This window comes from Apodemus sylvaticus, chromosome X, assembly GCF_947179515.1.
Source record: "Apodemus sylvaticus chromosome X, mApoSyl1.1, whole genome shotgun sequence".
NCBI classification, from domain to species: Eukaryota; Metazoa; Chordata; class Mammalia; order Rodentia; family Muridae; genus Apodemus; species Apodemus sylvaticus.
Genome location: NC_067495.1, coordinates 139351792 through 139377693, shown reverse-complemented (window position 1 = coordinate 139377693; position 25902 = coordinate 139351792). Strand labels below are relative to the sequence as shown.

Genomic DNA, 25902 nt, shown 5'->3' with positions numbered 1-25902 from the left:
ATATTTTCTGTATCTACATGAAGCTATTATTCTTTATATTGTCCTACCCTAGATAGATCATCTGAATTTCACACACACACACACACACACACGCATGCACGCACACGTGTGTATATGTATACACATCATATACATATAATACACATATAATACATATCTATCTAATGATGTATATATATGTATATATATATATGTATATATATATCACCTGCTGCAGTTGATGTGCAATAAAAATTTGTCTATAAATATTTGTCTTCTTTTCTCAAAATATCTTAGGTGCTCATCGTTCTTTGTCTATAGGGAGCCTATGAGATTTTTCCTTCTCTATGTTAGTATATTTAGTGTTGGTATATTTCTTTAGGGTTATAAAGGCAGCCAGATTCTTGAGTTATCATGGGTGAGTCCCTTAATTGGCAATATAATGTCAAGTAGATGGAGCAAATTGTATTTATATCTTTAGACACATGCTTGTGTGTATATTTCAGATCTATCTATCTATCTACAGAATCAATAGTACACTGCTCACATACTTCTTATAATTCAAGTTGTACACTTAAAGACTGTAAAATATTTAAATTCTAACCTTGCTTTATATTTGATGTATCCATATTTGTTCAACTTAATAAATGACATTTTCATTTACTCAGTCTGCCTCATATGTAGGATCACAAATCTCCAACCTTGCACTCAAAGCTATCTAGAATCAGATATTCTTTAGTAAGATAGGTCCGACTTGATGGGCATGGGCAAAATATGAAGGGATGTAGTCTTGATGACAATAACATATTACATAAGCCTGTGCCTTGTTTACTTAGTTTTCCTTGCAGAAAAACCCTTGAGGAAAGGAAATCTATGCAGCCTCTTATACAGGGGTTCTGAAACTTTCTAATGCTGTTCCAACCCTTTAATAAAGTTGTGATATCATCTCAAATAGAGCCCATAGCTGAAGGCAGGAACCAATTCAGAATCTACAAAAGGATACTGCCTATTGGTTTGTTACTCAAGGTTTGTTCAGTCTGATTTTTTATTGGTTATTTAATTTTTTTTACATTTCAAATGTTGACCCCCTTTCTCTTCTCCCCTCCATAAACCCCTCATGCCATCCCACTTCTCTTTGTCTCTAAGAGGGTGCTACTTCACCCACCCACCCTGCTTCACTGCTTTAGTATCACCCTACACTGGGGCATTAAGCCTCCATAGGACCAAGGGCCTCCCCTCCCATAGATGCCAAATAAGGCCATCGTCTACAGCATATTTATGTGGAGCCATGGATCCCGCCATGTATACTATTTGGTTGGTGGTTTCATCCCTGGAAGCTCTGGAGGATCTGGTTAGTTGATATTATTGTTCTTCCTATGGGGTTGCAATCCTCTTCAGTTCCTTTAATCCTTCCCTTAACTCTTCCATTGGGGTCCAGGATAAGTCTGATAGTTGTCACTGAGTATCTGTATCTGTCAGATGCTGGCAGGACCTCTCAAGGGACAGCTATACCAGACTCCTGTCAGCAAACACTTCTTGGCATCAGCAAGAGTGGAACATGTGTCCTTATTATATGTTAGAGCAATTTTGGGTATATGCTCAGGAGTGGTATAGCTGGTTATTGAGTTAGAACTATTTCTAATTTTCTGAGAAACAGCTAGATTGTTTCCCAAAGTGGTTGTGCAAGCTTGCAGTCCCACTAGTAATCGAAGAAGGTTCCTCTTTCTCCACATCCTTACCAGCATCTGCTCTCCCCTGAGTTGTTTATGATGAGATTATGAAAAAAAATTATTGGATATTTTATGTATTTACATTTCAAATGTTATCTCTTTTCCTGGTTTACCCTCCAGAATCCCCCTATTCCATCCCCACTCCCCCTGTTCCTATAAGGGTACTACTCCCCCTCCCACCCACCCATTCCCACCTCACCACTCTGGCAATCCTGTACATTGGGGAATTGAGCTTTCATAGCACCAAGGGCCTCTCCTCTCATTTATGCCTGACAAGGCCATCCTCTGCTACATATGCAGCTGGAGCCATTGGTCCCTCTTTGGTTGGTGATTTATTCCTGGGATCTCTGTGGTGTCTGGTTGGTTGATATTTTTGTTCTTCCTATGGAGTTTCATACCCCTTCAGCTCTTTGGGTCCTTTCTCTAACTACTCCATGTTGCCTGAGTTTTTGATCTTACGCAGTCTAATTGGTGTGAGGTGGAATCTCAGGGAGGATCATTCTAATTTGCATTTCCCTGCCCAAGACTACCAGTCCAGAGGTGGCACCACTGGCCTGGATCCTCCCCCGTCCTTCAGTAATTAAATATTTGTTTTGTAGTCAGATCATATGGAGGCATTTCCTAAATTGAGGTTCTCTACTTTCAAATAATCCTATCTTGTGCCAAGTTGCCATAAAACTAGCCAGTACACTAGGCATTGACTTTATAAATTTTCAACGTACACAGTCATCTGTAAAGAAACTCTGTTGATCTGGATTCATTTATATAGAGCCCATGTTGTGTCTTCCCAAATGATATGTGAGCTACACATTAGCATAATTAGAACAGTAACCCTTCTTTTATTCTAAGTAGAGGATGTACCTAAAGCAACTAGTTGTTGTCAGTGAACAAAGTGAATTTAGCTGAAAGTTGAAATTTTCCTACTTGACTTTCAGCTTTCATTTCCTGTCATTTGATGACTTTATCCATAGTTTTGAGAGCTCTTTTGATTTTTTTCAGTATCATATGTAAGGCACAGTAATGATTTCAAATCAAGTTTAATGTGTTTTAAGGCACCTGTTAGAAGATATTTTAGGATTAGAATATGTGAGATAAATCTTTAAATAAATCTAAAGGTAGATTTTTCCAGTTTTTATTACTCATGAGTATACCATTAGTGTACTAAATTTTAGTACAGGGGGAAAACAATTAGATGAGCATATTGTCTAGTAATTAACACCATGGATGAAATTTCCATAAGAAATAATATAATAAACTTATTAAACTGCATAGAGACACATTATATTTTGGAGTGCACAGTAAAATTTAATTTTAGTTGCTTCTCAGCATTGCTACTGACAGGTTCCATTTTAATGCTGCCTTAATCTAAAGTGGTTTTGTGAATTGAATTTAAATGGTTCTACTAGGCTGATAATACACTATACATTTTGAAACACAAGTTCTGTTGTCTGTAATATTCAAGTTTCACTTGTAAGGAAGGTGGAGTAGTTCTATTAGCACTAGATTTATTTCTGGTTGTGAAGGCTACCAAGCAACACAGCTGACAACATTTAGTCTGAGTCTTATTCCATTTGAGTGTTATTTTTAAAATCTGGTCGCATTTAATTGTAACAAATTGCCTATCAAATGATCCTTTTCCACTTGGCTTTCTTCCTTACCATGAAGTAATTACTAGGAACCCATCTACATTTTTATTAAAAACATATGTTTCCATATAATATATCCTGATTATAGTTTTCATTCCCTCAATTTCTGGTTTCTCAACACCTCCCTCTCCCACTCCTCATCTACGCTCTTTCTATCTCTCTTTAGAAAAGAATATGCTTATAGGAAATAAAATCTAAATATGTGGAAATAAAATAAAATGAGATGAAACAAAATTTTTTATATCATAGTGAACATGTCAATGAACAAGACGGAAAGAAGCCTAAGCGCAAACAATATCATCAGGGACCAAGACATTCCTGTAGTTCGAAGTCCGATAAAGTAATAAGCACATATCTGCCATATATAAGCAGGAGACCTGATGCAAACCTGTATAGTCTCTGTGCTTTCTGCTTCCATCTATATAATCTCAGATTCTCCTTGACTCTAGTTGATTCAGGGGGCTTTGTTTTCCTGGTGTCTCCAATTCCTCCTTGCTTTTAAAATCTTTCAGCATCCTCTTCTGATGGATCCCCTGAGCCCTCAGGAGAGGGATTTGAATGGAGACCTCGAATTTGGAGTCTCTGCATAATATCTGGCTGTGGGTTTCTCTGCATCTATTTTCATTTCCTGCCTAAGGAAGCCTCTCTGATGAAGATGAATAAGGCATTGATCTGTGAGTATAGCATATTACCATTTGCAATCATTTTATTGTTTTTCTTTCTTTGTTTTTAACAGATGGCGTTGGTTTTACCATAGATATTTGGCTATCTAGTTTCTGGTTCTTAGCTACATAAACAGTATTGGGTATGGGATCTTTTCTCACAGAATGGGCCTTATGTGAAATCAACATTGGTTGACTCCATCCACATATTTTGTGCCACAATTGCTCCGTCATATTTTGCAGGAAGACAGATTATAGGTGAAGGGTTTTGTGGCTCTATTGATATACACATTTATTTCTCCTTAGCTTGGAGAGTACCTTCTTTCAATGAAGAGACTAGAACAAAAAGTTGAAGGCTTCATGTAGGCATAAGCACAATTTCCTCACTTTCAATGAGTTATGTGGTTGTTGACCTCGGCAATGGGTTCCCACTGTCGATTTGCTGAGAGCAAACCATTGTCTTAGCATTAGCTGAATTGTTTGAGAAATTCTGTATTACCCCCATACCAATAACTCAATCAAGTTCAATACATACCCATCTATGGCAACCTTGCCTGGATATTAGAGATGGGCAATCTAGAATCCATATTCCCCATTACTAGGGGGCCTTAGTAGGATCACCTCATAGGTCCCAGGAAGTTTTTTTTCTGAACTAGGTTTCCACACTGCCCTTCAAAATCGCTCCAGTTCTAGCCATCTCTCTCAGTATTCTCTCCCTCCAACCCTCCTAACTTCCAAATTGATCTCTATTGTTCCTGTCCCCCTATCCCCAGAATATCTGTAAAATCCATTCTATTTCCCCTTCCCAGGTAGATCTATGTGTAGACCTCTCATATTTACCTAATCTTTCTGGGACTGTTGAATTTCACATGACTATCATTTACTTAGCAACTAATACCCATTTACAGGTGAATAAATACCACATTTATCTTGCAGCCTCTGGGTTACCTTATTCAGGATGACTTTTTTTTTCTAATTTCATCCATTTGCCTATGAATTTCATAATATAATAATATCATTATTTTTCACAGCTGAGTAATACTCCATTGTGCAATGGATGACATTTTTTTTTTAAATCCATTCTTTGGTCCAGGGACATTTAAGTTGTTTCCATTTTCTGGATATCATGACCAAAGCCACAATGAATAAAGTTGAACAGGTAATTGTCCTTGTGGAAGGATGTAGATGTATACTACTCTTGGCTATATACCCAAGAGTATTTTAGCTGGGTCTAGATGTAGATTGATTTTCTAAGCAACCACCATATTGATTTCCATAGTGTATATAGAAGTTTATTATCCCACCAACAGTAGAAAAGTTGTTCCCCTTGCTCCACATCTTTTCCGACATGAGCTATCACTTGTATTATTTGTCTTAGCAATTCTGGTGTAAGAAGAAATGTCAATGTAGTTTGGATTTGAATTTCACTGATGGCTAAGGATGTTGAAAATTTCTTTAAAATTTCCTCAGCCATTTGAGATACCTATATTGAGAATTCTTTCTATACATCTGTATCCCATTTTAAATGGATTATTAGATCTTTGATATCTACTTTCCTGAATTCTTTATATATTTTGGATATTAGTATTACATAAGATGTGGATTTGGTTAAAAAAATAAAATAAAATAAAATAAAATAAAATAAAATATCTTCCTATTGCATAGGCTGCCACTTTGTCTGACTGATGGTGTCCTTTGCCATACAAAAGCTTTTCAGTTTCATGAGGTTCCAATTATCATTTGTGGATCTTAGTGCTTGACACTGAGGAAATACAAAGAATTCTATGGATATACTTTAAAAGGCTGCACTCAGTTATGACATTGAACGTTTTTGTGACAAGCTTTTCCACCACTACCACATAAAGGAAAGAAACAGTTCATATAAGATGCTATTTAAGAGAGTACTTAAAATTGTAATAAATTTTAAGTGTAGTTTATCAGTGTTGGTGGCTTCAGGCAGGAGGGCAGGGGAAAACTGAATTTTCTTTAAGGGACTGACCAATAAATGTTTAGCCATGCTCCAATGAGTATATGGGCAACACATATTGGAACTGGTGTATTTTTCTTCTTTGGGATGAGGTAAAACAAGGCTGTCAGGGTACATCTGGTAGGAATGAAAAGTAACAGTACAGTATGCATTGTATGAAATTTCCAAGTAATTAAGAAAGACATTGTGTTGGGGGAAATTCATTAAAAAAGCCTTTATTCCACCAAATTAGAAAATCTAAAAATAAAAAAATGGAACATTTTCTCACTAGTTACCATATTACAAAGTAAAATCAAAATCAGACAAACAATTTAACTTGAAGCCTCTATAATTTTTACCTTCTTCCTAGATTTTTGTTTTCAATACTAGAATGTTCTCTGTAAGTAGAATGACTTGTGTGATGCCCCTATATCCTTTAAAATTGAAAGACACATGGTTTCCATTTTATTACATTTTACACATTTTTAAATTTTTTTCCTTGAGACAGGGTTTCACTGTATAGTCCTGACTCTCCTGGAACTCACTCTGTAGACCAGGGTGGCCTGAAACTCAGAAACCCACCTGCCTTTGTCATCTCACAAGAGCTGGGATTAAAGGTGTGCACACCCACTGGTGTTTTTTTTTTTTTAATTTTACACATTTTAATTATTCCTTTAAAATTTTTTTTGTTTTGTGGAACTCATATCTATGTAATAGAAAGTAAGATGAAACATAAAAACAATAAAATAAATTATATAGCATGTTTAATGGTAGCAAGTCTAAATGAAGTGAAGAAAAATGGTAATGATAACAATGGATTATTTTGAAAGGCAAGTATTTGGGAAACATTCAAGGGACAAGTGGGTAAGTGAATCATACACAAGTCATACACATAGTTAGGCTAAGACAAAGTCAAGGCAGATCTTTATGAGTCAAGTCATCAGTTGTATGAGCCTGGAGCAGTGTTACAAGAAGAAAAAGATGTAGTACTCAGAAACAAGACAGACATAATGCAATGAAAAATATTAAATCAAGGCTAGTGAAACCATTTCCTAGGTATACATGCAGTTAACAAGAGAAATTTTCAGGCAGTGTAATTAGCTAACTTAAGTGCCCATACTGATCTAAGTAAATCATCTTTTCCGTGATTTATGATGCAGAGCTGCAGACTTCATTAGGGCTTTGGTATTAAATCAGAAATAGGAAATGACATAACCCTCTGATGATAGAATAAATCTGAAGATGACACTTTATTAATAGACAGACTGAAATGAGACTTCTTATTGTTACATTGTTGTCAGTTAGAAAAAAAAGACTTCAACAGAATTTCAAATGATTTTCAAGAGAAGTAGGGAAAGAACAGTAAGAAATGGGGAGTCACTAGAGTCTAAATACCTCTACAGAACTGGCATAATGAAAGCTATTGTTGTTCACAGTGAAAATATATAACATTTTCTTTTACACATACAGTAATAGATCTTGTAAAAGATAACTGCTCTTATATCTTAGATAACAGTTTAAGTTATTCATTGTCTGAAAGCCATGTCAACTAATAAATTAAGGAGTTATACCAGATCATTGACTTGAAAACTATTTCCTAGAGAAGCTACTTCTAGGGCTCTGCAGGAGTTAGAGTGCTGAGGGGAAAGGGAGAAAATACCTATGCTAAGCACATCTACTACTCAAGTGTTGTTGTTCCTTGTAAGGTTTCACTTAAAGTGAGTTTTCCACATTGGAAATCATATAGAAATTACTGTATCAAAAGAGTGTGATCGGGTCACTTAAGTAGACTGTCATGTCATCTGCAAATAGTGATAATTTGACTTCTTCCTTTCCAATTTGTATCCCCTTGACCTCCTTATGTTGTCTAATTGCTCTAGCTAGAACTTCAAGTACTATATTGAAAATATATATGAAAATATATAGAAATATATAGTAAAAAATATATAGAAATATATAGAAAATATATATGGAGAGAGAGGACAGCCTTGTCTAGTCCCTGATTTTATTGGGATTGCTTCAAGTTTCTCTCCATTTAGTTTGATGTTGGCTACCAGTTTGCTGTATATTGCTTTAACGATGTTTAGGTATAGTCCTTGAATTCCTGTTCTTTCCAAGACTTTTAGCATGAAAGGATGCTGAATTTTGTCAAATGCTTTTTCTGCATCTAATGAGATGATCATATGGTTTTTTTCTTTGAGTTTGTTTATGTAGTGTATAGCATTGATGGATTTCCTCATACTGAACCATCCCTGAATCCCTGGGATGAAGTCTACTTGATCAAAGGGATACAAATTGGAAAGGAAGAAGTCACATTATCACTATTTGCAGATGATATGATAGTCTACTTAAGTGACCTGAAAACCCCCACCAGAGAACTCCTACAGCTGATAAACAACTTCAGCAAAGTGGCTGGTTATAAAATCAATTCAAGCAAATCAGTTGCCTTCCTATACTCAAAGGATAATCAGGCTGAGAAAGAAGTTAGGGAAATGACACCTTTCACAATAGCCACAAACAATATAAAGTATCTTGGTGTGACTCTAACCAAACAAGTGAAAGACCTATATGACAAGAACTTCAGGTCTCTGAAGAAGGAAATCGAAGAAGACCTCAGAAAATGGAAAAATCTGCCATGCTCGTGGATTGGCAGGATTAATATAGTTAAAATGGCCATCTTGCCAAAAGCGATCTACAGATTCAATGCAATCCCCATCAAAATCCCAACTCAGTTCTTCACAGAGTTAGAAAAAGCAATTCTCAAATTCATCTGGAATAACAAGAAACCCAGGATAGCTAAAACTATTCTCAACAACAAAAGAAATTCTGGGGGAATCAGTATGCCTGACTTCAAGCAATACTACAGAGCAATAGCGTTAAAAACTGCATGGTATTGGCATAGTGACAGACAAGTGGGCCAATGGAATAGAATTGAAGATCCAGAAATGAATCCACACACCTATAGTCACTTGATCTTCGACAAAGGAGCCAAAAACATCCAGTGGAAAAAAGCCTTTTCAACAAATGGTGCTGGACCAATTGGAGGTCAGCATGCAGAAGAATGGGAATTGATCCATTCTTATCTCCATGTACTAAACTTCACTCCAAGTGGATCAAGGACCTCCGTGTAAAACCAGACACACTGAAACTAATAGAAAAGGAACTGGGGAAGACCCTTGAGGACATGGGCAAAGGGAAAAAGTTCCTGAATAGATCACCAATAGCTTATGCTCTAAGATCAAGAATTGACAAATGGGACCTCATAAAATTACAAAGTTTCTGTAAGGCAAAGCACACTGTTCAAAGGACAAAATGGCAACCATCAAATAGGGAAAGGATATTCACCAACCCCACATCTGATAGAGGGCTAATATCCAATATATACAAAGAACTCAAGAAGTTAGACCCCAGGGAACCAAATAACCCTATTAAAAAATGGGGTACAGATCTTAAGAAAGAATTTTCACCTGAAGAAATTCAGAGGGCCGAGAGGCACCTTAAGAAGTGCTCAACATCATTAGTCATTAGGGAAATGCAGATCAAAACAATCCTGAGATTTCACTTTACACCAGTCAGAATGGCTAAGGTCAAAAACTCAGGAGACAGCAGGTGTTGGAGAGGATGTGGAGAAAGAGGAACACTCCTCCACTGCTGGTGGGGCTGTAAGATGGTACAACCACTGTGGAAATCAGTCTGGAGGTTCCTCAGAAAACTGGACATGAGACTTCCAGAGGACCCTGCTATAACTCTCCTGGGCATGCAATAAAGACACATGCTCCATTATGTTCATAGCAGCCTTATTTATAATAGCCAGAAGCTGGAAAGAACCCAGATGCCCCTCAAAGGAGGAATGGATTCAGAAAATGTGGCATATTTACACAATGGAATACTACTCAGCAATTAGAAACAATGAATTCACAAAATTTTTAGGCAAATTGTTTGATCTGGAAAATATCATCCTAAGTGAGGTAACCTAATCACAAAAGAATACACATGGAATGCAATCTCTGATAAGTGGATATTAATTAGCCCAGAAGCCCTATATACCCAAGGCACAAATTGCATAACAAATGACTCCCATGAAGAAGTATGGAGAGGGTCCTGATCCTGGAAAGGATTGATCTAGCATTGGAAGGGAATATAAGGACAGAGTAAAAGGAGGGAGGTGATTAGAGAAGGGATGGAGAGAAGAAGGTTTATGGGACATATGGGGAGGGGGGATCCGGGAAAGAGGAAATCATTTGGAATGTAAACAAAGAATATAGAAAATAAAAATATTTTAAAAAAAGAGTGTGATCATACTCTATGAGAAACTGTTAACTAAAAGAAACAACACTAAAAAAAATAAAACTTTAAAATACTTTCTATGGACTTTAGCTGAAGCAGGATCAAAGAACATCACAAAAGTTAACTTCAAACTGCCATTCTAACTGCATGGGAGTTCAGTGGCATATACAAATTTTGAAACTGCTACTTTAACTTATTTTTTATTAAATTAATTTTATTTAATAAAATGTATTATTTTATTGAAATTATTTTACCAAAAAAGTCTTTGTCATGCATATAAAATGAATGCATAAATTTTTGTTCTGCATTTAAATTGAAACAGGAGGCATAATTTAGAACAAGATCCAAAAAGTAAATTTTAATCAAATAAAGTATTACAATATCCTTTTTGATGTATGATATATCTCAAAAAAGCTGAATACACTCCATTATCCATTAAAAATTACATGAATAATACTATTAAACTGTCTAAAATTTAACATTGTTCCTTCTTGAATTATAACTCATAAAACTTTCCTTGCAGGATTTTGTATACATGCAACCTATTTTAAGTTATTTATTGAGCATCAAATTTTATTTATTTCATAAAACATAATTTAGAGTGGAACATATATTACATGTTTATTTAAAATTTTTAAGTATATATAATTTGTTTTGAGATAAAAATATTATTTATGGTAGAGTTTTGTTTTACACTTATTCAAGAAGATAGAGTTGGTTATATAAAACTAATTATACATTCGAATAAAATATGCAACAAAATTAATTCCTGCAAAATGCATTTTAATGAGTTAGAAATAAATAAGTTTTTGAATGAGTCTAGATTTCCTTAAGGAAATATTAGTTTTGCTAGAACTAAGTTCATTAGTCATCCAAGTTCTTTATTTTGGGTTCACATGTGCACTTTGGATAATTTCTTTGCTTTTATTTGTACATTATAAAATTGAATAGCTGTTTTTTAGTAATACCTTTCACTCTTTTGACCTACTCCTTAGATATTATAAAGGTTTATTATCTGTTATATGACTTGCGGTTCCACTCAATATGATAAAGCTAAAAAGCACAGAATCCTCGAGACTGACAAGGAATATATAATCTAATGAAAATCTGATTTGCATTGTCAACAGTCACTAATATCATTTTAGCGTGTACCTGTCTTTAGTGCTTTAGCCATTTTCTCTACCCAGAAGGCAACCTTGTGCTGTGATGTGAGTGGAAAATTGAAAATAGAGCCTTTATTTTGTAAAGAAAGAAAAGTTCAAGAGTTAAAAGTGGGGTGAGTAAACAGAATCAGCCTAGAGCTTACACTAAAGGGATATCCAATTTTAGGAAGATGATACTTAAAAGGAGATAAACTAAGATATATTTTCTTGTAGTAAAAGATACCCAGTACCACAAGTCTTCCTGGACATCTATACTGTGACTGCACAACTGCACTGGAGGGTATCCCATATGTCTTCTCATTTTACGCCCCCAAGGCAGAAATGTGTTATTATATTATAGATCCAAACCATAAAATGATTTTGTAATGGCTAAGCCTGAAGAGAAACAAGAGGTTTCCCCCTTGTATCTGGATCATATTTAAACATTGGTAAATATCGGCATTCCTTAAATCAGTTATCCTTCTTCCCATGTGAATGTCATTGAAAACTCAACTTGAAAATTGAGTTTTCCAGTTTACTTGTAAGAAGATCCAAAGCAAATCAGCCCTGTTTCATGCCTCTTGCCTCCTGATAAATTGAATTGACTTGAGCAGAACTACATTAAAATGTTACATGAGAAGAATATAGGAAGAGAGGAGAAGTGGCGTGATAATTGCAATAGAGGCATTGTATTGACCCTGCTATTAGTTTTCATGTCACTAGTAAAACTGAGAGACAAGCTCATTAGAGTAAACACAAAGACTTATTTTATGTTATAATTCCACTGCTGTAGTGTAGAAGAGAAGCATGACACTGCTACATGGATTCTGTGCAGGGCTCTTTAGGTAATTAACTCCAACTGTGACACTATCTTGAGATAACAAGAACACACAATTTTCATCATAGGGCTCCAAACATGTGGCTTCCTTAATTCACAGACTCTAGATTACTTAATCTGTGAATGCATTTGGGTACTTTTACTTTTCCTTTCCTGATCTTTCAAGCAGAATAATGTGAGGAGATAACTAGCTTCTGCATGTGCACGCTCTGAATGTGTCGCTCAACTTCTGGAGTTCTAATAAGTGTGTTTTGAAAGTTTAATGAAAGAAAGACTAGAAAAGAGAAATAAAGAAGAAAGAAGGAGCTTTGCAGCCTTGGCAGCCATCTTCCAATAACTTTCCAAAGTGACCAACACAAAAAGAAAGAGGCAGGGCACTCACTATGTGTTCTCTAGACCTTTTAGGAAACATGGAATTGTTCCTTTGGCATTATACATGCAAATCTATAACAAGGGTAATATTATAGACATTAAGTGAATTGGCACAGTTCAAAGAGGAATCCCCATAAGTGTTGCCTCAGCAAAACCAGAAGAGTCTACAGTGTCACCTAACATGCCCTGGGCATCATGGTAAACAAGCAAGTTAAGGGCAAGATTCCAGCAAGAGGATCAATATGTGAACTGAGCAGATCAAGCACTTGAAAAGCAGAAACAGCTCCCTAAAGCCAGTGAAACAGACTGATCAGGCAAAAAGGAAGCCAAAGAGAAGGGCACCTGAGTTCTGCTGAAGTGCCAGGCTGCACCAGCCAGAGAAGGATACTTTATGAGGACTAATAGAAAGGAGGCTCAGCTGCTGGAGTTAATTCCATATGAATTCATGGTCTAATGTACATAAAGAAATAAAGACCTGGACTGCAAAGTGCTAAAAAAAGAGAGAAAGAGAAAAAAAGGACTATACTACATTGTATATGTATGTATAATATATACATGTTTATATCAAAAATATGAAAACACAAAAAGGAAAAAATAAAAGCATATATTTTCACTTATCGATAAGGACACCCTGATGATTATTTATATAAGATCCAGTGACTTGAGATGCTTCATATAAATACTCTGAGCCTACTTCTAGTAATCCATAGAATATAACCTTGCAATAGATGGTCAATTTTAAGAAGACTATTAGTTCTTTATATTTTATGATTTAACAATGCAGTGAGATATCTGCTTATCTATACTGATATCAAGTTCACACAATGGCTCAAGAAGAAAAACAAGTAACTCCCATTTATCTGTTACTTAAGTAACATCCATTCTATCTCAGAAAGTGAATCTCTGAGAATATAACTGCTGTGTTTCTGTCTTTTTTTCCTTTAATCTCCTGGGTATCTATATTGTTCGGGAAAACATGTTTATTTCCATTCTTTGGACTGTAAACTGCATTTCCATGATGACAATATATTTGTTGTTTATAGAGGGAAATATAGTGCATGTACATATACATATAAATGAAGTTAGTACTACATAGATACAAACAATACTAATCATTTACAAAATATGTAATACTGAAGCAATAGTCATGCACTTTTGCATGAATGTACATATATACATATAAAAGATATCGATGTGTGCATAATATAACAATGAGAAATAAAGCTCTTAGAATAATAATCTGTTTTTACTTGAGGCCTCAACTTATTATAATTAGGTCTAAGGCTATGCCTGATTCAGAATACAATAAAAATATAATAATTACAAAGATAGATATGAAATCAAACCAAGAAAGCATGTGGAAATAATTCGTATAGGCAGAAGCATACCATTCATTTATATGAGTGTACACACCAGCTTTGTGTTTTCAGCTTCACCCCTTACTGTCATTGACATCTTGGGCAATGTAGTTAAACTCTGTTGTTTTAAAAACAAAATACCAATCTTTTAATTTTATCAAATGACGGCTCAAGAGGTAGATGCTAAGGGGAAAATCTACTAGTTCAGACAATCAGGGAAAGCACCCAGTGAATATTCATCCTCACCTGATGACTCAGAAGGAAGAAGCTCATTCTTATTGTCTTAAAATCCCTTTCAAATTGAATGCCCCTCCTTTCTATTCCCAGTGTTTCTCTCTATTTTTCCTCTTGACTTACTCCAATTATCTGTTTTTTCTTTTGTTTACTTCCTATCAACTGGTTGCTTGCTCTGCCACTTGCCCTATTGTTGACTTTATTTAACTTTGTTTACCATAAATAGAAAGCTCTAGGATTAAAGGTATGTACTAGGGCTAAGCCATACCACAACTAGAAACAGGCTTTTTCTAGAACATACTCTTGTAATGTGATCAAATATTCTGCAATGTCCTTGGATTAAAGGTGTGTCCTAAGGCTGAGCCATACCATAAGTAGAGACATGTTTACCCAGTATGATTAGAATTCACAGTATGATCAGATATCCTATAACTCTCTATGTACCTTTTAGAAAGTGTGGTAAAAGTGTTTCTCAATAAGATCTCTCTCTCCTTCTCTCTCTTTCTCTCTCTCTCTCTCTGTGTGTGTGTGTGTGTGTGTGTGTGTGTGTAAGTTACATGGTACTGCAGGACATTCATGGACTATGAGCTTGGGCATGACTATTTTTGATGGGAAATATGGAAGAAAGAGATTGTTCATTTGTTTGGTTTTTAGGAAAATAAACCCAGATCCTGGTGAGGATAAAATGAGACTGTTTCCCTGAATGTAGTCCATAGAAACTTTGTAACTCTGAAACAATACTTTAATTTTTTAAGATTCATAGATACTGTCTTGTAAAACAGAATATAACAAAATTCTTAATATATTTTAGAATAATAGTTTATCAGACAAATTACGTGTATTTGCTTTTTTAAATCCCTAATATGGGACACATATTTTTGCTTATTTAAAATGTATTATTTATTTTTCCTATTTATTTCTCCTGATTTTACAATAAGTAGATGAACTTCAGAGAAAATAAATGAATGTTATGATACTTTCAACTTCATTCTATATTTTAATAGACTTACGTTAACCATCTTTTATATATATATATATATATATATATAAAACATATATATGTGCAGGTGCACTTGGAGTCCATAAAAAGCCATCATTATCTAGAACTTGAGTTACAGGGAATTGTGACCTGTCTCAGTTGGTGCTAGGTAAGAAAAGGAAGTTCTTTGCAGAACCTCTACATGTAATCTTAATTTTTGAGGCATCTCTATGGAAAACTGGCATTTGTAAAAATGCAAATAATCATATTATATCTGGAACTAGGTTAGAGACTAACAAAAATCAAGATTTGATAATGATATTTTGACTGAAGTCTTGACTCTTTGGTAGTACTTCTGGAAAACAAACTTCTGAGTACAAGGTATACTCATGAATCAAGTAGGTAATAAACATACTGGCTTTTCTGAAGGGACTTAGTGACATCCACTGTAGTCTGATGACAAGCAGACAAATGGGACAATTTGAAAACTGTGGATGATGTACTGAAAATTGCCCTAGGAAACTGATTGGTTGAAGTTCAGGACTTGGGATCTCATTCCATAAGTCTTTTCTCTGTATTCTTCTTTCTCCTTCATCCTCCTTTTACTGAATGTGTATATGTGTATCAAAAAAGCTGTATATAATTAGTAGTCTAATGAACACATAAATTATGAAAATGCCCAAGTTTAAGTGATGATATTTCTTGATATGTATAAGACCCATTCTTATCACCTTGTACAATGGTCAAGTCCAAGTGGATCAAGGACCTCCATATAAAACCAGATACACTGAAGCTTATTGAGATGAAAGTGGGTAAGAGCCTCAAACTCTGTGGGAAATGTGAAAATTTCCTGAACAGAATACCAATGGCTTAAACTCTAAGATGAAGAATCAATGAATGGGATCTCATAAAATTGCAAAGCTTATGTAATGCAAAGGACAATGTCAATAGGAAAAAATGGCATCCAACAGATTGGGAAAAGATCTTGGCCAATCCTACATTAGATAGAGGGCTCATATCCATTATATACAAAGAAATCAAGAAGTTGAACTCCTGAGACTCAAATAATCCTATTTAAATTTGAAGTACAGAGGTAAACAAAGAATTTTAAACTGAGGAATATAATATGTAAGTGCAAGGGGGAAGGTCAATATAATAATTATAGAAGCTAAGAAAAATGAGAAATTGTGAGTAACCACTCATTTCCAACTGGGCACTTAAATTGACAATGTGCCAATTTTACTGCATTATTCTGGAGTTCATAAAATTCTTACCTTTTTCTTGCTTTTGGGATTCTTCTGTCTTGACACAAATCATGTATTCCATTTTAAGTGAATTGAGCTTTAGAGGTTTGTGCTACATCTCATAGTGATATGTCTTCTTTGGCAGTTTAACATACAGGTCTACATTTGTTCAGTATCTAGTTACCATTCTATCTCCTCAAGGATTTTTTTCTATTATTTATCTATCCAACTCTGATAAGGTTATTTTTCTTTAAACAATTAAATCTTTTTTTGCAAACTTAACAAATCAGAAGAGATATTCATGTCCTTTCTTAGTATCTCTTTTGATATATTGTATATATTTTATTACTATACCATTCAATTAATATTTAGTAAAGACTTCTTAATAACACTGCAGATTAGTAGAGTTAAAAAATAGTAACTGAGATTAACACCAGCCCTGTTTATATAGTGTGTTTACATAATCTGAACAAAGCCTGTTGAGGTGGTACATGCTTGTAAGAGATGCAGAAGGAAGGTAGAAAGATCATGAGTTTGAGGCCAGTCTGAATACAATTCACACAAATTACTTGTATGGCATAAATTAGAATACAAAGGAAAAACAAACCGATAAGCATACTACAGAGGGGGTTGTGCAAGGGTGACTTAAATTATCCTGTGCTAAATATAGGTGAATTATAGTACATCATTCATCAGGAAGATTATAGTATACTGGATGAAGTTACAGTAAATTGCAAATAATCAGAAAATTTTATTATTTTAAATGAAATGAGAATCAGCTCCATAACTGTTCAAATGTGAAAAGGTAAAAAAAAAAAAAATCTAATGCCATATTGAGATTGCAATTGTTTTTAATTCTTTGGATTGTTTTTTATTTGTTTGTTCAGTTGGTTGCCTGCCTTGGTATTAAAATCCTTAGTAGATAGTAGTACAGCTCACTAAAATGAAGAATACACAAGAAGGAATTGTTTTCAGTTCAGAGGTATAAAGCAGCTTCAGACATTTTTAAATGTACGGGATTCTTAAGACACTCCAACAGAGATTCAGTAGACAAATGAACATGCTAAAGTAGGGACAGTCAGATTTGTCATGCTTGAGCATGGCCAATGACTTCATTCAGATTATGTAGGGAACTTGTGATGCTAACAATAAATAAAGTTGGTCTTTTATAATTGTCAAATGAAAGTAAAGCCAACCAATTACAGTAACAAAATACTGTTCTCTTCCTATTCCCAGCAACTTTTTGATTCACCATTATGTTTGAGTAATGATGATAGTGCTTAAAAAATGACATAGAGCTACTTACTTCGAAATCATTATTATATAGATGGTAGAAAAAAATCAAAGGACCCAGGTGGACTGTTTAGGGATGCTCAGCACTGGAAGGATCAAGCAAAAGGCAGGCCCTTAAACATGATAGCATTTAAGGAGATAGTAGAGTATTATAGAATTTAAAAATACTGTAGAATATTGTTGAATATTGTCCTAAACTATAGAAAAAACTCTCAGAACTTAAATATGCTATGGAAACTGAAGGAAAAGAGTATTTCAAGAAATATCTAGTAGGCAAATGTCAAGTACAGGAAGGTCTGGAAAACATGTCCTCTTTTTATTAAATGTTCAATAAGTACTCAGCATCTTCTAAGAAAAAAATAAAGAATAACATGGAGTTCTGATCCCTGAAAATATTACAGGCAAGTAACTAAAACCGAATTATAGTTAGTTTTAAAGCAATATAACAGTTACTAGGAGAAAGGGCATACAAAAAATATTTCTGGAGACACAACATTGAAAACAAATGAGAAAACGTAGACAAGGATGGTGTTGAAGAAAGCTTTATATAAAAACAAATATTAATGGAGAACAATTATATCTAATATAGAATTGAGTACTTGAGACAAGCATATTTAATTTTAAAAAAGCAAACATTAAGTAAAAATGTGCTATTCAAGTAAAAGATGACCAGAACACAGTATCATTTAAATTTTACTTTATTTTTACATTTTATACACAAACATATGTATGTGTATGGATAGTGCCTGCATTTATGTAAGTCCACTTTGTGAAGTGCTCAAGGAATCCAAAAGGGTGTCAGATGACCCCTGTAATATAAATTTTCAAAAATAAAGAAAAAAAGAAAAGAAAAGAAAAGAAAAAAAAAGAAAATTCAAGGACTTTGAGTCATTATATGAGTGTTAATACCCTGTCATCTAAATGAACACCAATTGCTCTCTACTGCTAAGCTATTTGTCCAGTCAGAAAATATTATCTTTTAATGTATACTAATATAATATTTTATATAAAACAAACACATATATACACATATTAAAAATGAACAAATTGTTTTCAGTTCATAGTTATAAAAGTAGCCTACTATGTTTGATTAATCCTTGAAGGGATTATATTTGAATGTTATGCTTAATTGGTAGAAATAAAATTAAAATATCTGTTTATCTTCACATGAAAATTCTGTTAGTTTAAAAATAAATTCTCTTTTTAACACACCTTCAAATTTTCTCCTTGCAACTTTCCATATAAAGAACAATTAATTTGCATTGAAGGCCCAAGTCAATTGTTCTACTTGGTACTATAAGAGTATTGTTGACTCAAAAACATGTTGAACTCAAAGAGGCCCCATTATAAATTTATTATCCAATTGTGTGTCATGATGTTAACATCATTCCTATTGAAGCTGAAGTACCTTGGAGGTAAACATATATATAATCTTACAAAAGAAACCCAGAGAAAAGATACATGTATGCTATGATAATTACCTGGAGATCTCTGTCTCAGCAATACTAATTGGCCACCTACAAGTTTCAGTATGATAATCTTCAAAATTCTGTTCTACTATTCTGTCAAATCAAACACTTCAAGGTAATAGGGATCATAGAAAACCAGTGAAAACTAATGGGTATGGTAAAATAGTTTCCTATGAAAGATTTTTGCTTCTTACTTGAGAAGATTTATTATAGATTTAGACTGTCCTTTCTTGTATGCAATTCCTTGACCAAAGCAATCATCCCATCTTTGGAATTACATCCTATCTTAGGCACCATCACAATATCCATTCAGTTTCCTGGTTAGATGCAATGCTGAATGGACATCATGATGGTGTCTTTCACTTTTTATATGTGTAAGGTCAGATATGAGACCTGCGCTACACCTTAAGTATCATTTACATCCATCCTGATGATACTAATATATGAAATTCCTCAAAGAAAATAGCAGTGCTTTTGGTTCCATATACTACTAGATAGAGATGTCTCTTAGTGATACTCATTGGACTTGCACTGTAAAACTCTTCTTTCAACAAGTCAGAAAACCATTATCAACAGAATAAAAGAAATGGCACAGAGAATTCCAGGCATAAAAGATACAATAGAAAAATCAAATATATTGTTCAATGAAAATGCCAAATCTAAAATGTATATAACCTAAAATATCCAGGAAAATTGGAACACTATGAAGAGACCAAACCTGTGAATTACAGGAATAGTAGATGATTCCCACAAAAAGACCCAGAAAATGTCTTAAACAGTATCATAGAAGGAATTTTCCCTAAACTAAAAAAGTAATGGCTATAAAGATAAAAAAGAATTACAGAACATTTAACAGATTAGACCAGAAAAAGAAATCCCTCCAACTACATTATAATCAAAACAATAAATGTACAAAGAAAGAATTTTAAAAACAGTAAGGATAAAGGCCAAGTACCACATAAAGACAGACTTATCAGAATTATGCCTAATAGTGTCAACAGAGACTCTAAAAGCCATAATGGCCTGGAGAGATGTCTTGTAGACACTAAGAGACCACAGTTATCAGCCCAAACTACTACACCCAGCAAAATATTCACTCACCCTAGATGGAGAAACCAAGATATTCCATCATGAAACCAAATTAAAACAATATCTTTCTACTAACTCAGTCCTATAGAGGATATTAAAACAAAAATTCCAACACAAGGAGGGAAAATACACCCAATGAAAACCAAGAAATTGATCATCTCAAAACAAACCCAAAAGGAAATAATCATACAAACATATCACCTCAAACAACAAAAATAACAAGAATCAACCCAACAATTAATAGTGGAGATCTTCAATACCCCATTGACACCTATCATCAAAACAAAATAAAGACATAATAAAACTAACAGATGTTATGAAGCAGGTGGATATAATAGGTTTTTATATAACCTTTCACCTAAACACAAAAGAATATATATTCTGCTCATCCTCATGTAATCTCCTATAAAATTGACCATATCCTCCATCACAAAGTAAGTCTAAACAGAAAAAAAGAGGTTTGCAATAACCTCTTGCATCTTATCAGATATTCATGGATTAAAGCTGGAATTAAGGCTCCTTCTGCCACCTATACTTTCTGCTGGGGCAGACTCTTCTAGAGATACATTCTAGGGAACCTTCTGCATTCATGGCAGTTAGTCTCTCCACAGGAGTGCAGAGAGGCCTGGGAGCACAGGTAAGACCAGCCCTAATGTTCAGAGGACCACATTCTGAACACTTAGGCAAGAGCCTTCCTGTTTCTATCTCTGGTTGGGGACCATCCTCTGTCACAGAGTGCCATATACAGGTGGAGCATGGAGATAGCTAACTTTCCAGGACTTTGGAGAGGCCTGAGAGCAAAAAGCTGATCCAGGGCCACAGAGCTACATACACAAACACCACCACAGGAAAGCTGGTGTCCAAGGAGTGCCTTCATACCTGTGTGCACAGAAAGAATAGGAAACCCAGGAGTACAGATACACAGGCTTGCAGGAAAGTTAAGCCACAGTCAGAGGCAGCAAGAGCAGCTAACACCAGAGATAACCAGATTGAAAAAGGCAAACACAAGAATATTACCAACAGAAACCAAGGCAACATGGTACCATAAGAAACCCAGTTTTCCCACAATAGCCAATCCTGGCTATCCCAACATACAGGAAAAGCAATATCTGGATTTAAAATCACATCTCATGATGCTGATCAAGTACTTGAAGAAAGACATAAATAACTCCCTTAAGAAATAGAGGAGAACATGGGCCAACAGGCAGAAGCCCTTAAAGAGGAAACTTAAAAATCCCTTAAAGAAATACAGGAAAACACAAACAAAAAAAGTGAAGGAACTTAACAAAACCATCCAGGATCTGAAAATGGAAGAAGTGGAAACAATAAAAAAGTCACAAAGAGAGACAACTCCTGAGATAGAAAATCTTAGAAAGAAATCAGGAGTTATAGATGTAAGCATCAACAATGGAATACAAGAGATAGGAGAAAGAATCTCAGGTGCTGAAGATACCATAGAAAGCATTGTCTCAGCAGTCAAAGAAAATGCAAAATGAAAAAACCTTGTAACCCAAAGAATCCAGGAAATCCAGGGCACAATGAGAAGAACAAACCTAGACATTATAGGTATAGAAACGAGTGAAGATTTACAACTTAAAGGGTCAGTAAATATCTTCAGGAAAATTATAGAAGAAAACTTGCCTAATCTAAAGAAAGAGAAGCCCATGAACATATAAGAAGCCTACAGAACTCCAAACAAACTAGACCAGAACAGAATGTCCTCCTAGCACATAATAATCAAAACACCACATTCACTAAACAAAAAAGAAAATTAAAAGCAGTAAGGAAAAATGTCAAGTAACATATAAAGGCAGAGCTATCAGAATTACATGAGACATCTCACCCAAGACTGTGAAATCTAGAAGATCCTAGGCAGATGTCAAACAGACCCCAAGAGAACAGAAATGCCAGCCCAGACTATTATACCCAGCAAAACTCTCAATTACCATAGATGGAGAAAACAAGACATTCCATGACAAAACCAAACTTACACAATAGCTTTCCACAAACCCAGCTCTACAAAGGATAATGGGTAGAAAATAAAAACATAACGAGGGAAACTACACCCCAGAAAAATCAAACCCAAAAGAAGATAGCTCCACACACAGAATTCCACCTTTATCAACAAAAATAACAGGAAGTAACAATCACTTTTCTGTAATATCTCTTAACATCAATAAACTCAATTCCCCAATAAAAAGATATCGATTAACAGACTGGATACATAAACAGAACCCAATATTTTGCTGTATACAGGAAACCCACCTCAATGACAAAGACAGTCACTAACTCAGAGTCAAAGATGGACAACAATTTTCCAAGCAACATTTTGCTGCATATAGGAAACGCACTTCAGTGTCAAAGACATAACATATAGTTTTTATCACTATCGTTCTGAATGGATGACAAGAAATGCTTGCTGAAAAGTGCCTGTTGTGGCTGTCTCTGGAAGGGCCCTGCTAAAGCCTTACTGATACATAAGCAGATACTAGCAGCCAACCATTGGACTGAGCATGGGGTTCTTAATGGAAGAGTTGGAGGGAGGACTGGAGGAGCTGAAGGGGTACTACCAAGCAATAGTGATAAAGACGGAATGGTATTGATGTAGAATCAGACAGGATGATCAACGCAATTGACTCAAAAATTCAGAAATAAACACATGCAAATATGGACATTTGATTTTGATAAAGAAGCCACAATGGGAAAAATGCATCTTAAACAAATGGTGCTGGTCTAACTTGATGTCTACATGTAGAAGAATGAAAATTGACCAGTATTTATCACCCTACACAAAACTCAAGTCCATATGGATCAAAGATCTCTACATAAAACCCAATATACTAAATCTAAAACAAGAGAAAGTGGGATACATCAGCATATTGGTAGAGGAGATAATTTCCTGAAACAAACACAAATGGATCAGGATCTATGATCAAAAATTAATAAATGTGAACTCATGAACTTTTTACCTAAAATTTATCCTGTGGACAAGAAATGGAGGGTTAAAGATGGAACAGAGATTGATGAAATCACCAGCCAATAACTGACCCATCTTGACACCAATCCCATTTATAAGCATCAATCTTTGACACTGTTAATGAATAATCTGTTATGTTTGTAGACAGGAACCTAGCATAACTATCATCTGCGAGGCTCCACCCAGCAGCTGACTGAAACAGATGCAGAAACTCACAGCCAAACAAGGAGCTTAGTAACTCTAATGGAAGAGTTGGGTGAAGTACTGAGGGCCCTAAGGGGTTCAGAACTCCTGAGGAAGACCAACAATGTCAATTAATCAAGATGCTTGAGGATTCTAAGAGACTGAACCACCAACCAAAGAACATATATAGGCTGGACCTATGTCTCATGCACATTTGTAGCAGTTGGGCATCTTGGTCTTCATGTGTGTTCTCCAATAACTAAAGCAGAACTGTCCTTAAGATTTTTGTCTGACAACAGAATCCATTCACCTAACTGGGCTGTCATGTCTGAACTCAGATGTGCCTAATCCTGCAGAGACTCCATGTGCCAAGGTAGGAGAAAACACAGGGGACCCCACTCCTTCATAGAGAAAAAGGGGTAGGGAGGGATTGTGGGGAGAGACTATGTGAGGGAGGGATCCGAAGTAGGACAGCAATCAGGATGTAAAGTGAGTAAATATATAAATTAATGGAAAAATGAAGTCCTGTCTCCTGGCTGGACATAAAATAACAGGGCACGGTCTTGTATGCTTGTAACTTTCACACAGGGCAAGGAAGGGAACAGACTTATCTAGAGAATTTCCTAGGTGTTTGGTTTCAGTGATGACATAGCCTTGAAATATATATGTGGAAAGTAATGGATAGAGACAGATATTGTCCACCTCTGTCCTCTACATATTTGAGGTCATGGCATATATGCACAAAACATAGACACACATAGTACACAAACATAGGAAATAGAATGGACCTAAACAGACAAAAATCAAGATATTTCCTAAAGACTAGATATCACAAATAGCACATGCTCACAAGCATTTCTATTGGTTGATTCACTTGTTTCCTTTTCAAAGCAGACAAAAAATATTAAATAAAGATATCGGATGTCAGCTTAGGCATGATCCAAAATGAATACAATAAATTTCAGGAGTCATTACTACCCTGAAAAATAATATTATAAATTCAAATTAAATGGGATGGTAAAACCTTCAAAATGTTAACAAACTGTGATAATAAAACAACATACCCTCTACAAATATACCTGTGATATACATTTGACTAAACAATTGAGTTCCCTTAATTTAATAGAGGCTTTCCTCCTGGTAGATAAAGCAAAAGCATTCTAGATAAGACTACACTGCAGCTTGTGAATTGAGCTACAATTTTCAATGAGCATAATATTTCCATTCTGATATCTTATAACTAGTTACACCTCTGCCCCTGTCAATTCTAACTGTGAGATATAGCACAAATTACTGCAACACTGTTCATAGTCAATATCTTTAGTTTGACATGGTCTTTGCCTTCTGAAGTGCAGCAATGCCATTTTGAGGGTTTTCCTTGTCTTCAGTCCATTTATTCTCTTCTCTCTCACATCAAATATATTCTCCACTACATTGTGTAAAGAAATGTGGCTATATAAGTATAATCATTTCAAGCCATGGAATCCTTTTTGAATAAAACTTCAAGAATTTCTAAGAAGAAACAAAGCAAGGGCACACATTCATACACACACATTTATAAGTATATATCACAGGCATGTACTTTAAGGAAGGATCAGCTGTTATGACCCTCTTTAATTCACATCTTTATACTATTTTCCATAACACTAAATGAAACAAAACTTTTAAGCTTCCATAAAGCTGTCTTAGCATTTGTTTTGTTTTATTTTGTCTGAAACATTTCATGTCCTTATTTTTATCTGATTGTAGTCTTCCCTGCATCCCTGTGTGTCCTTTTGTTTTACCTCCTGTAAGTATTCTTTTTCATTGAAATTAAAATCAAATGAATCTTTATCTTTGAAACTTGTTTTGAAGTACCTAAATGAATTAACTCTTTGTAACTTCATCTAATGCCACTGTACAGTGCTTATGTTATTATTTTATACTTTTCTCATGTTTGTTTTTATTGCTTGAGAGTACTTTCTTCTACTATTAAATTCTTACCACCTTTAGGGTATAACTGAAGTCTTCTGAGTATCATATGCCTCACTCTACTTGTTTTGTTGTAATGAAATGTTGTGGTGTCTTAAATAACAGATGCTTGTTTCTGATCAAGATTGGAAAAATTCGTAAGGATTTAAGACACCAGGAAAACAAGGACCTATGAATGAACTAAACATCACAATATAAGACTACAGAGACTGAAGCAGCAAGCACAGGGCCTATCTGGGTCTACTCCAGGTTCTCTGCACATATATTATAGCTATTAGCTTAGTATTATTATGGGCTTCTTGACTATATGAAATAGTTGCTCACTGATTCTTACTCCTGTTTTTAGGGTGCTCCATGTTGTTGGTTTGCTTTGTAAAACTTTTTTTTAATTTATTGATATATTTATTTACATTTCAAATGATTTCCCCTTTTCTGGACCCCCACTCCCCGAAAGTCCCATCAGTCCCCTTCCCTCCCCCTGTT

The 25902-nt window shown here is 34.9% G+C and overlaps 1 pseudogene; it reads left to right on the top strand.

Moving 5' to 3' along the window:
- The first annotated feature begins 12232 nt into the window (after nucleotides 1-12232).
- LOC127674708 (60S ribosomal protein L21-like) lies at nucleotides 12233-13076 on the top strand (annotated as a pseudogene).
- The last annotated feature ends 12826 nt before the right edge of the window (nucleotides 13077-25902 follow it).